Source organism: Nicotiana tomentosiformis, chromosome 7, assembly GCF_000390325.3.
Source record: "Nicotiana tomentosiformis chromosome 7, ASM39032v3, whole genome shotgun sequence".
Classification (NCBI taxonomy): domain Eukaryota; kingdom Viridiplantae; phylum Streptophyta; class Magnoliopsida; order Solanales; family Solanaceae; genus Nicotiana; species Nicotiana tomentosiformis.
Window position 1 is genome coordinate 71,589,577 of NC_090818.1, and position 17,929 is coordinate 71,607,505.

General features: G+C 39.9%; 1 long non-coding RNA gene across 1 annotated transcript; it reads right to left on the bottom strand.

The window, feature by feature from the left end:
- Positions 1-3,532: 3,532 nt before the first annotated feature.
- LOC104118973 (uncharacterized) lies at positions 3,533-7,216 on the bottom strand. Its single transcript, XR_011409831.1, has 3 exons — positions 7,080-7,216; positions 6,812-6,971; positions 3,533-3,781 (listed from the first exon to the last, which is right to left on the bottom strand). It is a non-coding gene; the product is annotated as an uncharacterized lncRNA (long non-coding RNA).
- Between the last annotated feature and the right edge of the window lie 10,713 nt (positions 7,217-17,929).

The window sequence follows — 17,929 nt, forward strand, 5'->3', positions numbered from 1 at the left end:
AATTCCAAATGATAAAGGTCGAATCTTTAATCAAAATCTCAAAGTCATCCAAAAAGTCAAATCGAGACCCGTACCTCGGAACCCGACAAAACTCATAAAATCCGATAATTTATTCAATTACGAGTCCAACCATACTAGTTTCATCCAAATTCGACTCTGAATCGATGTTCAAAACTCAAAAATTCACTCTATGAAACTTTGGACAACCCCCCCCAACCACCAATTTTCTCTTTAAAATTCACAATCCAATTACCAAAAACGAAGATAGATTCACGAAATATAACCAAAACCAAGTAGAGAATACTTACCCAAATCTATATGGTGAAAATCACCTCAAATATTACCCAAATCTGGATCCCCAACTCAAAATATGACCAAATGAACAAACTCTCGATATTAAATAATTTTGCCCAGCTGCTATGCCTCATTTCGTGTGCCAAATGATCTCGAAAATCGCTTTTCATACCTCCAATGGATTTCTTGTGAAATTTCAGTCAAGTTAGGCTTTTGAATTACTCCATTTGACCTTATAATGAAGAAGATATGTTGGTTTTAATATTTGAAAATAATGCAAACTTTTAAATACGAAGTCAATTGCAATTTCCTAATTAATCTGAAAAAAATCTGGCAACCCAATTCTTAGTAAAATGACCATAAATTCCTCTACGAAGTCGAAACTTAATGATTCCATTTGCTATGGTTCCAAAATTATGATACGGATCTAATGCTTCAATCAAAACAAAAATTGGAGCTCATTTGTTTAATGTGGTACAATTTATGCTTGAAGAAACGACGTAGAAACATCAAAAACGAGCGCAACATAACCCAAACCTTTTCGAACCTCACCTCAACCCCTCGGGACCCCGTCCGAACATATAACAAGTCCCATAATATAACACGGAATTACTCGAGGCCTCAAATCACGCATAACAACATCGAAACGACGAATCGCACCTCAAATCAAACTTAATAAACTTTTGAACTTTCAACTTTCAAAACCCGCGCCGAAATATATCAAATCAACCCGGAATGAACTCAAATTTTGCACAAAAGTTCCAAATGACATAATGAAGCTATTCCAATTTCCGGAACCACAATCTGAATCCGATATCATCAAAGTCAACTCTCGGTCACACTTATGAACTTCCAAACCTTCAAATTTTAAACTTTCACCAATTACTGTCGAATTTTTTTAGAAATATCCAAATGCCAATCTGGGCATACGTCCGAGTCCAAAGTCATCATCCGGACCAAATATAAGCATCAAAACTCCGTTTCGGGGTTAAATACACAAAAGTCAAACTTGGTCAACTCTTCCAACTTAAAGCTTCAAACATGAAATTCATTCTTCTAAATCGGTTCTGAATAACCTGAAAACCAACACCGACGATTCAAATAAGTCATAATACATCATACAGAGCTACTCATGCCCTCAAACTACTGAGCGAAGTACAAATACTCAAAACGACCGGTCGAGTTATTACATAACCCTTCTCAGAGATCTAGAGAAACGCCCAAAATATTCATTTGAGTAACTCTCGCATCAGAAAATTTAAAACAATGATATATCTTCATAGTTCTCATCAAAATATTTCCATAAAATTTTGTATACATTAAAGAAATATATGCAAGTCATGAAAGCATGAGACATGATTTATGGAACAATAAATTATTCTTGAGCTATTAACCATGATAATCGTCTAAGATCTTTTTTACAATTCTAATAGATAATGTGAGTCCACTCGTTCCATTCAGAGCCCACATTAACGTCCTATACAGTCTAATAAATACTTATTGTATGATCTCTGTGATAAGACAACTTTAGTAAAAGCATTGTCTCTACTCAACTTGGTTCTTCCTTTGAGCACCCTCATTGCTTCGGTCCAAAAGATTCAACTTCTTAAATCAATCTATATACAATTGCATCAAGAATCAATACTAGAAGTTCCAAGATTTTCAAATTTTGAAACCCTAGGTTTGATTCTTCTTACCTTCTAGGGTTCATGGTTAATCTAAGCATCTTTTTCTTAGTAGTAGTTTATAGGAACAAATGTCAACAATAAACCTTTCTAATAATCATAGTTAAAAGCGGTTATGAAACTTGCCTTGAATCGCGAAACCCTAGGTTAGCGGAGAGACCTTATTCTTGAGTTCTTATTGAGAATCTAGTGATTTTGATATGGAATATTATTTGAATTGATGTTTGGAAGTAGTATTCTAACGATAATCGCATTGAAAACTCACCTTAGGTAGTATGAGAACCCTTGGATGACTTAAGGATGAGGGGGTAGGTTTAATCTTTAAAGAATAAAGTTATTTTCTCTCTCCTTATCCCTTCTATCTCAATTTCACGCCTTGGGCACCACAACCAGTGCCCACTGGTCCCCACGGTGCCCAAATAAAATCTTTTTCTATTTTTGGCACTATGACGGGCGTCGGCCGTCCCCTAAGGCGTCCAAAAATGCGTGACATTTTTCTGACATGACAGTCTTTAGTACAATACCCATAACCTTTTATAGGAGTATCAAAATGATAAATGGTTTAAAGTGTTAGAAACCAGACTTCAAGGGCTTTAATTTGATAGGTAGTTCACCACATAATTCGTTATAGATTGGGAGACATACTTGTTTGAATTTAGGTATCTTGCGACTATAATTGTGTTCTTACCTTGGACATTTCTATTTTGTTCCAAACTACTTTTTCCCTCTTATAAATATCTATACCACCTCCTAAACATAAAATATAATTGCTATACACCTTTTCTAGTATTTGAACATCCTTGTGTCCAACTTAAAGCTCATACAACAACAGAATTATTTTGGTGCAAAATCTCTGGGCTTTACAATTGTCTATAGGGCTATAGCTTGACAAACACCCAGTTCCCCACTTTAAACTGCCTGTTAGACATGTGGCTATTAGCTTGAGCTATATTCTCTGTTATAATATAGATAAATAAAGCTCATCCATTCAAAGTTTTAAATTTCCTTTGCAGTAGAATAACCTCAATGGAAGAAGTAGACGAATCTCAACGAAGGTAAGACAGGTGCAGTGGTGGAGAGTATTTGTAAAGGAGTTCAAAGGTTTAATTCTAAATAGCATAATGATGACTGAAATTATACCATCATTTAATCAAAGGAAGAAAGGAAGTCCAATCAGTAGGAGAAACAACATAAAAATACCTCAAGTAAGTCTTTACACATCTATTGAGTACTTCAGTTGGCCATCTGTTTGAGGATGAAAGGTTGTGGAAGTTTGTATAGTCACCTCTTAGTTTCGAGATAGAAATGAGAAAACTGGGATCTATATTATTGGTAATGGTAGCAGGGAATCCATGAAGCTTGAATATATGGTTCAGGAAAACTTGAATAAGTGATGGGGCAGTGTAAGAGCAATAAAATGACCATACTTTGTTATCCTATACATAATAACTCAAATAACTGATTTACCCTTACTTAAGCAATCTTTCTATGAAATTTATGTTAATATCTGTCCAATAAAGTGCAGGAATAGGAAGTGTTTGCAGCAAGCCAGATGAAGTAGCAGTGTCATATTTATTCCTCTAACAAATAGAGTATTTGTAAACAAAGTTAAGTATATTAGTCCTGATTCCATTCCAATAGAAATAGGCCAACAGTCTTCTTCTGGTAGCATCAATACTAGAATAGCCCCATGTAGGAGTAAAATTCCATAGATTGATGATTTTAGCCCTGAGTTCCTCATCATTACCATTCACCAATCTACCTTTTCTTCTCAGCTGGTCATCCATCCAAGTGTAGTGCTTCTGTAGAGTAAGTTTTAAAGAACCAATAAGGATCTGCAATTCAAGATCAAAAGTCTAGTTTTCCTGAATTTTCTTCCAGATATCGTCTTGTACTGATGACACCATCAAGACCATAAGCGCATCACCATAAAGTTTAGAGAGAAAAAATAGCTGTTATATTCTCCTTATCCTTTTGTACTGAATTTCAAAGTCAAAGGGTAATAATTTGGCGAGCCATCTAATTTGGGAATCAATATGTAACTTCTGCTCTAGTAAATACTTTAAAGCCTTTTGATCAGTTTTCACAATACAATATTTCCCCAAAAGGTAATGAGACCATTTAGTAATAGCAAAATATATGGCTAAAAGTTCTTTGTCATACACAGATAAAGTAACATACGTATGAGCCAAACCTTTACTGATGAAGGCTATAAATTATCCTCCTGCATAAGAACAACTCTTATACTTGTACCACTGATGCCAATTTCAACAATAAAAGGAAGAGAATAATTAGGCAAGGCCAACACAAGGGCAGTAATCAGAGCTATCTTCAGATTAGAAAATAATTGTGCAGTAGCATCAGACCACAAAAACTTGTCCTTTTGAGGAGTTCAGTTGAAAGTCTGCTGATGAATCCATATCCTTTGATAAACTTCCTATAATAACCAGCCAGACCCAAGAAGCCTCTCAGTTGTTTGACATTTGTAGCTATTGTATTGCGATCGGTAGACGCATCCTCTACAAATAGAGAGGCCCAAGTACTGAACCCTGGGAACCCCAATAACATGCTTAGAGTGTTTGGACAACAAGCTATGTTGAACCATAACATCAATATTATTTTCAATGCACCACATGATCTTGCAAGCTAAAGCTATATATCAAGATATCATAAAAAAAGACAACACAAACTTCCGCAAGAACTGTTAAAAGAGGTGATTCATAAGGCATTAAAATGTCGAGGGTGCGTTGGTTAACCCAAAGGGCATCACCAAATATTCATAATGGCCCATACAAGTCTTTAAAGCTACTGTGAAAATATCGATTGCTCCATTCTGATCTGGTGATACCCATATCTGAGATTAATTTTTGAAAAATAAAAACACATGCTATTTCATCCAATGTTATCTGTGATAGGAATAAGAAGTTTTCCCTTCACAGTATATTGGTTCAATTATCTGTAATTAACAGTCTCCATGTGCCATCTTTCTTTCCCACTAACACAATAGGAGAAGCAAAGGGTTGTTACTATATTGGATCACACCCCATTATAGCATATCTTGTACTATATTTTCAATAATATCCTTTGTCTTAGAAGAATATATGTAGGGCCTGATATCAACGGTCTTAGACGCAGAATGAAGTGAAATTCTGTTATCAAATGCACCCATTTTGGTGGCAAAGAAATTGGTTCAGAGTAAACCTGTTGATATCGTGTGAGCAAGTTCTCAATAGAGATTGGGACATCACTCTCCCTAGTCAGGTGAATTGCATTGAACTAGTCTTCAAGTGTTAATTCTGGTTCAGAAACCATTACCTACAACATAAAGAATGGACACCCTTTCTATTACCACATACATAGTCATTGGGCTAGACAACTTACAATCCTCAGATACCCCATTTCAAGACATGTTATTTTCCTTGATAATTGAATGCCATAGTGTTGTGTGTAATTCATAGTCACTGGACCTAAGGTCTTCATCCACAAGCTCTCAAAACTAAATCCTACCTCCCTATTGGAAAGAGAATCAAGTCTGAAGTATAAGTAGTGCCCTGTAATATCCAGTGAAAGTTCCTGATCACTCCAGAAGTAACTTGTATAGTATTAATGTCAAAACTCACATATTCAACCTTGGTAGGTACAATCTCACATCCTCTAAGCAGAAGCACTATATATGAAGTAATAAGTGCTACCCCTATCAAGGAGAATCTACAATGGCCTCTTTTCATTGTATCCAACAACGTGTATAGTTTGAGCACCTTGCAAAAGACTAAAGGCATATAAGAAAATCATATAAGTGTCTCCCTCACTAGATGACCACTCCTCTATAGAAGAATCATTGTCATATTTGGATATCACCTCCTCCACACCTTATTCTCCCTCCGAAAACTCCAGGTTCATAGCAAACATTTGTTTAGAGAAGGTACACTTGTGACATGAAGTGTATTTTTATCAAAAAATAGCATAATCCTTTGCTCTCCTAGCTTGCATTTCAACCGAGGAAATGGTTTTTCTGGTCTTAGCGATAGCTGTGGCACTGGGAGCAAGCAATGCTAATCTAACTAAAGCAATGCTAATCTAAGTGTAGGGGTACAGTTATAGTGAGTAGATCTAGGTGGCTGTGATTCATAGAAAAGCCTTTTACTAGTAAGACGATGTGCAACTCCAAAAGTATATATCAATGCTCTAGCATTAGCAGCTAGTGTAGTTTCAGCTAATCCGGTTAGCCGATATATTTTGTACAATGTCTGAGGCTCATGTATTTCATTGGGTTCACCAATTCCTCCTTCAACTCTCCCAAAAAACATAAAATAGCTTGACAAACAGAGAGGTTACACTGATTCAATAACCTAGCAAAAGAAAATTGAAATTTTCTCACATAACCAGTTTGTCTTAGTTGTTTTAGTTCTAGCATAGGAAACTCAAAATTCCTCACTAAAAGTTTCGACTAGTGCGGCTAAATACTCATTCCAATTAGATAAAATAATTGATCCCTACATTTATACAAGAATGATGTCAAGCCAAAGTTTCATCATCTAAGTTCATAAAGATAAGGTTTATCCTCTGATTAAGTGAGTGTTATCAACAGAAAAGTATTACTTAGTTCAATACAACCAAATCTTCAAATTTTCTATAATAAATCAAGAAAACCCAATTTATGACCATGATTACTATTATCACAATAAGTATCAGGCCCGAGAATTCCTTGGCCTAACTGTAACACATTATTTTTGACAGTAGAAGATAAGACCCGGTCTTTCGACTGCGACTGTGAATAAGATTCATCGAATGGATTTTTGAGTGAATTAAACAAGTGAAGATGCTCTATATACCTTTGATCTATATCCTCACGCAAGTCCTGTTTTGTTTTCTCCATTACAGCTTGCAAATCCATTTGTTGAGCTGCCAGATCTTCGTATTGCTCCTGTAGATCTATAGCTGGATTGCTCGATTGAGTATGAAAAGCTTTTCTCGACCCATTGTAACCTGGACCTGATACAATTGATGTCAATTTGGCACCAAGTTCAGCAATAAAATAGTAAATGAGAGAAGAAGAGAAGAAGAACATGGGGGAGGTGAGAAGAGAGAGAAAATTCCTACTGGGAAGGTATGTTATCTGGTCTATCTCCACATGTGGGCTTGAACATAGCGCCCAAAAGAAGGCATCAGTACGAAAAATGCACTGACTATGTAAAGTTGATGGTATACTTGTAAACCGAAAACATAACATAGAAAATACGAGTACACAACTTTAACATGAGTACCAAAGGCAAGCTACCGTGGAGCGTACACTATGGTAACCTCAAATAATAAATGCATGAAAATTTCATAAAAATAATAAAGTCACTCTTCAAGGACATACCATCTTGTATTAGGTGATATTCAGCCGCTCTTTGGGGCATATCACATCAACATTGTACCCAGTTACACATGGGCTCGGTAACACCTCATAACATATCATCTCGAATCCGAACACATAATTACTTATATCACATCATTTTATACCCGGCCATGCATGGGCACGGTATTATCTAACATCATGTTGTTCCATACCCGGCCACATATGAGCTCGGTAGCATCTCTTGTTATGTCATTCTGTACTCGGCCTCACATGGGCTCCATAATATCCGTTACCACATCATTCCATACCCAACCACACATGGGCTTGGCAATACCTCATGTTATATCTTTTCATACCCGGCCTCGCACAGGCTCGGTAACTCACAATAAGTATAGATGTAAATACATAAATGCAACACACGTTTAACTTACTTAGACTTCTAAAATTATACTTAGAATAGACTACACCTTGTAACCTTACGATGCCATCCGGAAACATCCTTAAAGAAAGCGCTATCGGTAACAAAGAACAAAGAACAAAGAACAAGAATAACTTTACCAAGGAAACCTTAGGACAGTGGAGATTTACAATATAATGATCATTCAGAAAGAAACGCTTATATCAAGTCATGCCAAGAAAGAAAGACTGTCTTACATACCTCTTTGAAGCACAAGTTACACCTTCTGGCTTCTTTCCCTCCTATAACGGAAAGTCTCACTTCTAAGGAATCTTCAAAATCAAGATAACAGGAGAACGTTCGATACAGGGATGCACGCGAGAGCTTTACTCTAATCTTTCCATTAAGTTTGCCTTAGATTCTAGCCCTGAATTGTTTAGGAAATTTCTTAGGAAACTTGAGAGCTTTTGAGTGAGCTAAAGTGGGTGACACTTTCTAGAATGAAATAGAAATAGCTACGCTACCTTTATTTATATATACCAAGCATAGAAAATTTTATCGCCCCACATGCAAAACGGATCGCCCCACCTCGATTGCAGCACCCGATGATAGCTGGCGCAAGTTTAATGAGGCTTAATCATATGTTTGTCCCTCGTGAAGTGTCGCCACTGATTGGTTTTTCTAAAATATATTTTTAAGTGGGTAAAAAGGTGCGGGGTGTAACATCATCCCCCCTTCGAAACATTCGTCCTCGAATGTTTAGTTGCGGATAATTTCTCAGGGTTTCCTCAATCATCCTTCGTGATAATGAATCAAAATTTATGAAAGCATATACATTAATGGAAGATACTGATTACCTACAATAATATTCAGTGATAATTCTAGGTTCTGTGTTCACGACAGTGCGTAGATACGATTCTGTGGCCCACGAGAACTAGACGTTCTACCTATACCTCTACCCCTCCCAACCAATAGCTGCATACCTTCTTCATAAGGACGTATTGATGGGGAGGAAGCCGATATAGATCCCGGTGGTCATATCATATTACTCCTGCCCCCTCACCAAGCAAAAACGCATGATATGTCCGGGTTGCCCACACGAATAACATAAGTCCATGCCCTGGCGATATGGTCCAAAATGATTCTTACCACACCGGTCACAATATGGTATCGGGGTCCTCGTTTCACCAGAATTCCCAATATACTGTGAGCTCTGTCCCCGAAAACTTTGGCCCATGTCCAGATAAGTGGTCCAATCACGATGCTGGCCAGGGACTGTGATGGTACATTAGCCACCGAATAAGATGGATGCCAAGAAAAATAATGTTCAAATTCATATTGAGACCCTCTCGTATCCTCTGTGGACCGAGTACTCTTACGGTGGCCCCGATCATGCTCTCGAACGATCTGATGCCGCCTCTTACGATCCTCTAGGTTCTACGCATAGGCTTGAATGCAAGAAATGTCCATATTTGGATCCAAAGATGCGGTAATATATTCATTAATCAGATGTGGTCCCAAACCGCCCATAAATTGATGTACCCGGTCACTCATCTCAGCCACGACCGAAAGGTCATACTTGGAGTAAAATTACATGTTATGTTGTCGGACACTCATATTACCTTGCTCTAACCACAGAAATCTATCTTGCCTTGCTGGACGGATTGTAACAGGCAAATATTGTTGCATAAATTCCTCTGAAAACTCCCTTCATCCCGCTAGTGGTGCAAGTGGTCCCCTTGATGGTTCCCAAGTTTCATATCATATCACAGTAACGTCCCGCAACCTATAAGAAGCAAGATACATGCACTCGGTATCCGAGGCATGCATTACCCTTAGAGTCTGTTGCATTTGATCTAAAAAGCTTTAGGGATCTTCATTTGGATTTGTTCTTGTAAATATCGGGGAGTCCAAATTGATGAAGTCTCGAACCCTCATACTGACTGCTCTATTTGAAGTGGCAGGGGCCTAACGCTGGGCCTGAGAAGCTATTAATCAAGTCAATAATTGTACTGCACTTCTCATATCCAAATCCTGTTCAGGAACAACCGGGGGAAGAATAGGAGGTAAGTTAGTTTCTCTAGGTCCTTTTGGGGGTAGTGATGTTGTTCTCGATACCTGAGTATCAGCCTCATCTTGGGGTTCACATTGATCTATAGGAGCAGGGGGCACCTGGCTGGTACCTTCTCCTGCTTCTTCATTTAGTCCCTGAACAACCGTCTGACATTTCATGGTAGACATCACCATAAATATAAACAAGATAAGAATTAGAAGTGAATACTTATGACTTCAGCGCTATCGCACGATCTAGATCAGAAAGAAGGGTATTCATCCTAGATATCATGTAGCCTCCTGTTTGTAAGTATGGTGTACAACATACCCATAAACAAGACTCTACTAGATATGGCTTGCAGACTCCCTAGGGCATGACCTGCTCTGATACCAATTTTGTCACACCCCAACATTTGGGGGGGTGCGATAGGCACACGATGCCCGAAGGCCTGTGCGAACCGATGTATGCTCTTACACTTTTTTATTCATAAAATCTAGGCCACTGGGGCCTCCCAGTTATAGTACCAGAATTAAATTGTGTACAACTGATTAGCAAAAGAAATGCTACCATTTCATACATATTCACCACTGTAATAGAGTCGTAATTCCCCATTTCTACATACAACCACACTCTAGTCTGCAAGCCTCTAAGAGAACCAAAAGAGTTAAATATATACATAACTTGGTCGGGACAGGGCTCCACCATACCCAAAATATCTAGGATGTATTCTTCAGTACCTATTGACTCGAACAACTGTTCCGATGGAGTGGACAGCAACGACCATCGGCTGGAACAAACACCCTACTGGAGAGGAATGCCACCGGGTCTATCTCCACATGTGGGCTTGAACATAGCGCCCAAAAGAAGGCATCAGTACGAAAAATGCACTGACTATGTAAAGCTGATGGTATACTTGTAAACCGAAAACATAACATAGAAAATACGAGTACACAACTTTAACATGAGTACCGAAGGCAAGCTATCGTGGAGCGTACACTATGGTAACCTCAAATCATAAATGCATGCAAATTTCATAAAAATAATAAAGTCACTCTTCGGGGACATATCATCTCGTATCAGGTGATATTCAGTCGCTCTTTGAGGCATATCACATCAAAATCGTACACAGCCACACATAGGCTCGGTAACACCTCATAACTTATCATCTCGTACCCGACCATACATGGGCTAAGTAATTACTTATATCACATTATTTTGTACCCGACTACGCATGGGCTCGGTATTATCTAACATCACGTTGTTCTATACCCGGCCACATATTGGCTTGATAGAATCTCTTGTTATGTTATTCCGTACCCGGCCTCACATGGGCTCGGTAATATACATTACCACATCGTTCCATATCCGGCCATACACGGGCTCGGGTAATACCTCATGTTATATCCTTTCACACCGGCCTCGCACATGCTCGATAGTTCACAATAAGTATAGATGTATATACATAAATGTAACATACGTTTTACTTAGAATAGACTACACCTTGTAACTTTACGGCGCCATCTGGAAACATCCTTAAAGAAAGCGCTATCGGTAACAAAGAACAAAGACAGTGAAGATTTACATTATAATGATCATTCAGAAAGAAACTCTTATATCAAGTCATGCCAAGAAAGAAAACTGCCTTACATACCTTTTTGAAGAACTAGTTACACCTTCTGTGTTCTTACCCTCCTATAACGGAAAGTTTCACTTCTAGGAAATCTTCAAAATCAAGATAACAGGAGAACGCTTGATACATGGATGAATGCGAGAGCTTTAGTCTAATCTTTCCACTAAGCTTACCTTTGATTCTAGCCCTGAATTGTTTAGGAAAATCTTAAGAAACTTGAGAACTTTTGAGTGAACTAAACTGGGAGACAATTTCTAGAATGAAAGAGAAAGAGCTACAATGTCTTTATTTATATATATCAAGCATAGGAAATTTCGCCGCCCCACATGCAAAACGGATCGCCCCGCCCGATTATAGTACCCGGTGACAGCTGGCACAAGTTTAATGAGGCTTAATCATACCTTTGTCCCCCATGGGGTGTCGCCGACTGATTGGTTGTTTTAAAATATTTTTTTTAAATGGGTAAAAAGGTGCGGGGTGTAACAATAATATGCTGGATTATGGAGCTCCTGCATATAACTTTTAGCATATTATGTTGGAACTCCAACATATTATGAAATTCCAGCATATTATGCTGGAATCTCATATGTAAAAAATTCAACTCCAGGATATTATGCTGGAATTTTTTCGGATTCTTAAGGGTTTTTTTGTTCAGCTTTTATCTTTGCATGAAAAGCGGCTAAATTTCGATTACTTTTAAAACTGTGGCTATTTTTCAATTACTAGTTGTAAATGTGATTGTTTCTGATTTTTTCCCCCAAAATAACTTATATCATCCTATTTTTGCTATTAGGAGGAAGAAGATAATCAGTACGTGTTGTTGCATGTAATTACGGTACTTATTGGATAGTCTTTTAGCTATTTAGATTCATAGCATGGGCAATATTCTCGTCCAGTTACTTCCACGTGTAATACCGGACCATGTTATTTATTTTCATGAGCATGCATTGATGCAAATAAACGTACGTCAACCGTAAGACGATCTTTTTTCCATTTATCGTTGACTTACATAAAACTTTAAAACCTCAAGTCGGATCTGCATTTCATGTTCAATAAGAAAAATGAGAGAGCTAAAATAAATCAAAAATGAGAAAAATAGAAGAAAATATACTTTGAAGATAAATTATTTCCTTGAATATGCAACTTGTTCTTCTTATCCGTCGTAACATATGAAAGGTAAAATTTTCTGTTTTTACTATAAAGTATTTATATTTCTCAAAGAAGCACCAAGTGTTTATTCGAGCTTCTCATATTTATGGTCAAAGTCTTAATTCGTCTCGACCCCCTTCCCAACCCCCAAACTCGAAGACGTTTAGTATTTATTAATTTGTGGATACTATGCTTTTAATTAGTAAGCGTGGAACCTGCATTATATGATTTACTGAGGCTAGCTCACACATCGGAAACAGTTACTGTATTGGGTCAAAATCTGTCTCTAGAATATTTAAGTCAGGATGGCATTAGCGAAAAACTCCCAGGTTGCCACGTGTCGAAGTGGCTTAAGGAACAATGAAGGTCGTGGTCGAAGAGTTAGCAAGGACTGAGGTCGAGTAATCGTCAAGGATCGAGGCCGAAGTCGAATGAATACCCTTGACAGAGTTATAACGGCTAGTCTCAAGATAGGACACTAAAGAGAATATATATTCTAGTGGATATTCTCTGCACTTGTACTGTTAGGTTTTCTAGGAACATAGTCCCTATAAATAGAAATAGACACAATGATAGGGGACATAAGATATTCATTTGTAAAAGACACTTTAACTTTATTGAGAGAATCTGGCCTTATTACATACATACAAAAATAACCTTTTCACGAAGGTTCTAATCCACACTTCTCCACTGGATCCGAGAATAGCTCGAATATTCAAAGGTTGATCTATCATTCATCATTGTCAGAAAGAACATCTGCTAATTTCATCCTTTCTTGGGTGACCCATATATTTTATTTACATAAATATCATTTATTGTTATTCATCACTATTTAATGCTACATTTCTTCCTTTTGGGTCTTTGAATATTGTCATTATTGTGCACAATCATAACCTTTGGAATAGATATACGTGTTATTTATCACCATACCGAGAATTTCATCTTTAGGATATTATTATTGACTCAGATTAACCCTTAGTTGTATAAATTTAATTATTTTGACCAAGATTTATATTTTTGGTCAAATAATTTGGCGCCGTCTGTGGAGATTTCTTAGTTAATTTTTAGTTTACTTTAGATCTACAGCTAACGCAAGTCTCTAACCTCACAAGCCCCAAGATCTTCTTCTTTCTTTGTACGTAAGAAAACCTACATGGAAGGTAACCAAGAAGAAAGGACAAAAGTAACAAGCGATTTCCCTAGAAACCTCATGAACATTATCAACGAGAGCTGTGAAATAGTAGGCGAGGGCATTACGCCTGCCGCCTCCCCTAGGCGCGAGAGGTCTCCCCCCTCCCCATTGTAGCATAACAAAACCCAGCGGAAAAGGGGCCTCCACGTTCACAGAAGAAGGGAAGCCCCCAACTATTAAAAAGCTCCTCGAAACATGGTTTACCGATACGCTAGTAGGCGTGCTCAATAAGCTCGCTCCAGGCACGACCACAAAAACCGCAATAGCTTGCACGATACAACGAATAGATAAAAAGTACAACCGACCAAATCCTCCGACAATAGGTATAACTCACAATATTACTAACAGTGCAGGTGACAGCGCCCACACTGCCGTTCTAAGGAGGATAGAGGAAATGAAGAATGAAAACAGAACACTCCGAGACCATATGAAAGAACATCAAGAACGAGTCAACAAGATACCGGACGCTCCTAAGCTGTTGCCAAAAAGGGACGGCGGCAGGTTCGTAGAACAAACATACATCGACAAAGCAGACCCGCATGCCATACCAAAGACCTTCAAAATGCTACCCTACTTCAAGATATACGACAGAACAACCGATTCCGATGATCATGTGACCCACTACGTCACCGCCGTGAAAGGCAACGACCTCGCCAAGGAACAAGTGTCCACTATTTTTCTGAAGAGGTTTCGCCTAATTTGGCAAAACCCTTACGGGAGGGTCATTAACATGGTACTCAGAGCTACCAGCCCGCTCCATAGAAACTTTCGAGGAAATGGCCGATAAGTTCGTAATTGCACATACTGGAGCCAAGAAGGCTGAAGTAAGAGTAAATGACATATTCGCTGCCAAGCAGTCCTTGGGAGAAGGACTTAGCGACTTGCTCGCCCGATTCAACAGAGTAGGGATGACTCTGCCGAACGTGTCCTAAGAGATGGCGGTAGCAACTTTCCAGAACGGGTTGAGTAGAGATGGTTTAAGAGCGACTAGAAAACTGTTGAGCTGATTGATGAAATATCCTCCGACCACTTATGATGAAATCCATAATGCTTATTGTGCCGAAGTACGAGTAGATGAGGACGACCTCAACAGACCAACTCATCGGCTAATATTGATACAAACTAAATCTAGAAAAGAACGAAGAGACAACATCAGAAGGGATCACCCAGTCCCGCGACCCAACAGGGAATGATACCAGCCATACAACAGGGCGCCCGTCGTACCTTCCCTCCGCTATAAAGAAGGCTTATCCAGGCCAAGGATAGGGACTCACCGGAATGACAGAGGTATGCACCCTTATTATCAGCTCACAATTTTTGTGTGTCGCCTACAGCAAAAGTTTATGCTCCTGAGAAACTCGGGACAAAGGTCAAGTGGCCTCCAAAGATGAAATCTAATTCGAACACCAGAAAATCCGACGCCCTCTGTGAGTTCCACCAGGGACGTGGGCACAAAATAGAAGATTGCATCGCCCTCAGGCAAGAAGTCATAAACATGTTGCGGCAGGGACACCTCAAAGAGTTTCTAAGAAACAAGGGGAGAAATAACTTCGCCAGAGGACGTGAACACCAAGGCCCGCCGAAGCCGCCATCACCAGCTCGGACTATCAACATGATCATCAGCGGCAGCGGTGACACCTCTGTCAACGGCCTAAAGTTCACCATCACTCACAAGCTTAAGCGGTCTATCACCCGCGAACGGTACGACGGACTCGAAGAAAGTATCATCTTCGGTGAGTCAGATGCCGACGGAAAGTCACACTTTACGCGTTTTAGATACTGATGTCAAACGTATCATGGTGGACGAAGGAAGTGGAGCGTGCATTATCCATCCCCGAGTCCTCACCCAAATAAGACTTGAGGACAAGATAGTGTCGCGCTGCATCATGCTAACCGATTTTAATAATGAAGTTGAGCGAACATCAGGGCAGATAACACTCCCCGTCTTGGCCGGCGGCGTGACTCTGGAGACGATATTCCACATCATGGACCAGGGAACCACATACAATGCCATATACATAACATGTTTGTTAGGTCCTTAAAGGCAGAGAATCACATCGATCATTTGAAGGAAGTCTTCGACATACTAAGATGGTACGGAATGAAATTGAACCCGGAGAAATGCACGTTTGGCGTAGCCTCAGGAAAATTCCTTGGGTTTTTTGGTGTCACGACGGGGGATCGAGGTCAACCCACACCAAATCAAATCTATCGAAGGGATACCAGAACTCTTGACTACCAAGAAGCAAGTCCAAAGGTTGACCGGTCGAATCGCCACCCTATCGAGATTCATCTCGCGGTCGTCTGATAGAAGTCATAAATTTTTTGGCATACTCATAAAGGACAACGGCCTCGAATGGACTTACGAGTGTGTCCAAGAGAACTGAAGGCATACCTATCATCACCACCTCTGCTTTCAAAACCTAACCTCGGGAACGGCTCCTCGTCTATCTAGTCGTCTCCAAAGTAGTGGTAAGTGCAATCCTGATCCGCGAAAAAAAGGTACACAATCTACCATCTATTACATTAGCAAAACACTCGTCGATGCCGAGACGAGGTAACTGCACCTCGAAAAATTAGTTTTGGCATTGATCGTAGCTTCACGAAAGCTTAGACTCTATTTCTAGTGCTACCCCATCTCGGTCATCACAACCTTTCCCCTGAGGAGCATTTTGCATAAACCCGAGCTATCGGGGAGGCTAGCCAAGTAGGCCATCGAGCTAAGCGAGCACGATATCGCATACCAGTTGCGAATGGCGATAAAGTCACAGGTGTTCGCTGACTTCGTCGCAGACTTCAGTGCAAAGATAATGCCTGAAGTTGAAGAGGAAGTCATCCAAGCTTCCCTCCAAACATAAGACCTCTGGGTCATATACATCGATGGCACATCCAACGCACCAGGATTTGGACTGGGACTCGTACTTGAGGTCCCTACGGGCGAAGTAATTCACCAGTCCATAAGGTGCCCAGATATTACTAACAAGGAGGCCGAGTATGAGGCCGTAATTACAAGGTTGAGGCTAGCACTCAAGTATGTGGCGAAGCGGTTGAAACTCTACTGTGATTCCCAGCTCGTAATCAACCAAGTCACAGGGACTTTCCAAATCAAGGAACAAAGGTTGCAAAACTATCAGACCAGGATCTGCAAGTTACTGCCTGAGTTCGACGAATGCCAGCTCGACCAGATCCCACGTGCGCAAAATGTCAAAGCGGACTGCCTCGCCAAAATGGCCGCAGCTACCAAAAGCATCACGACCGAGGATAAAAGCGTAGTCCACCTCCTCAACTCATCACTAGACCTAATTGAGGTAAGAATCATAAACTTAACTTGGATTGGCGCAATCGTATTATAGCCTATTTGTAGGACGACATACTCCAGATGACAAAAAAGAAGCCAAGAAACTAAGAATGCAAGCAGCCAGATAGAGTCTCCTCCATAGAGACCTATACAAGAGGCCTTACGGTGGCCCTTTGGAAAAATGTCTGGGCCCAAACCAGACCCAGCACGTCCTCGAAGAAGTCCATGAAGGCCATTACGGTGCTCACTCCGGCAATCGAGCACTGGTCAGATGCCTCATACGGGCGGGATACTATTAGCCCACCATGAAAAAGGATGCCTCAAACTTCTTGAGAAAATGCGAACAATGCCAAAAGTACGCCCCAATGATACACCAAGCAGGCAAACACCTCCACTCGTTCACCTCCTTATGGTCGTTCATCAAATAAGAAAAGGCATCGTGGGCCCCCTCCCAGCAAATGAGGTAATATACGATTCCTTTGAGTTTTAACTGACTATTTCTCTAAATGGGTGGAAGCAGGAGCGTTCGCCCAAATACGAGTACAAGAGGTAATCAACTTTATATAGAGCAACATCATCTACCGATTCGGCCTACCCAAGGAGATTAGTTGTGACAACGGACCCTAGTTCACGGGAAAGAAAATTGTCACATTCTTCGAGAAATGGCATATCAAGAGGATACTTTCAACCCCATATCACCCAGAGGGTAACGGACAAGCAGAGTCCTCCAACTAGTCCATACTAAACATCATGAAGAAAAAGCTCGAAAACGCCAAGGGAGTATGGCCGAGACGGTCCGTACGCCAAGGCAAGCTGGGAACAAACCGGGACGGTCCGTACAAAATCTCAGCCAAAGCAAACAAGGGTTCATTCCAATTAGAGACAATGGA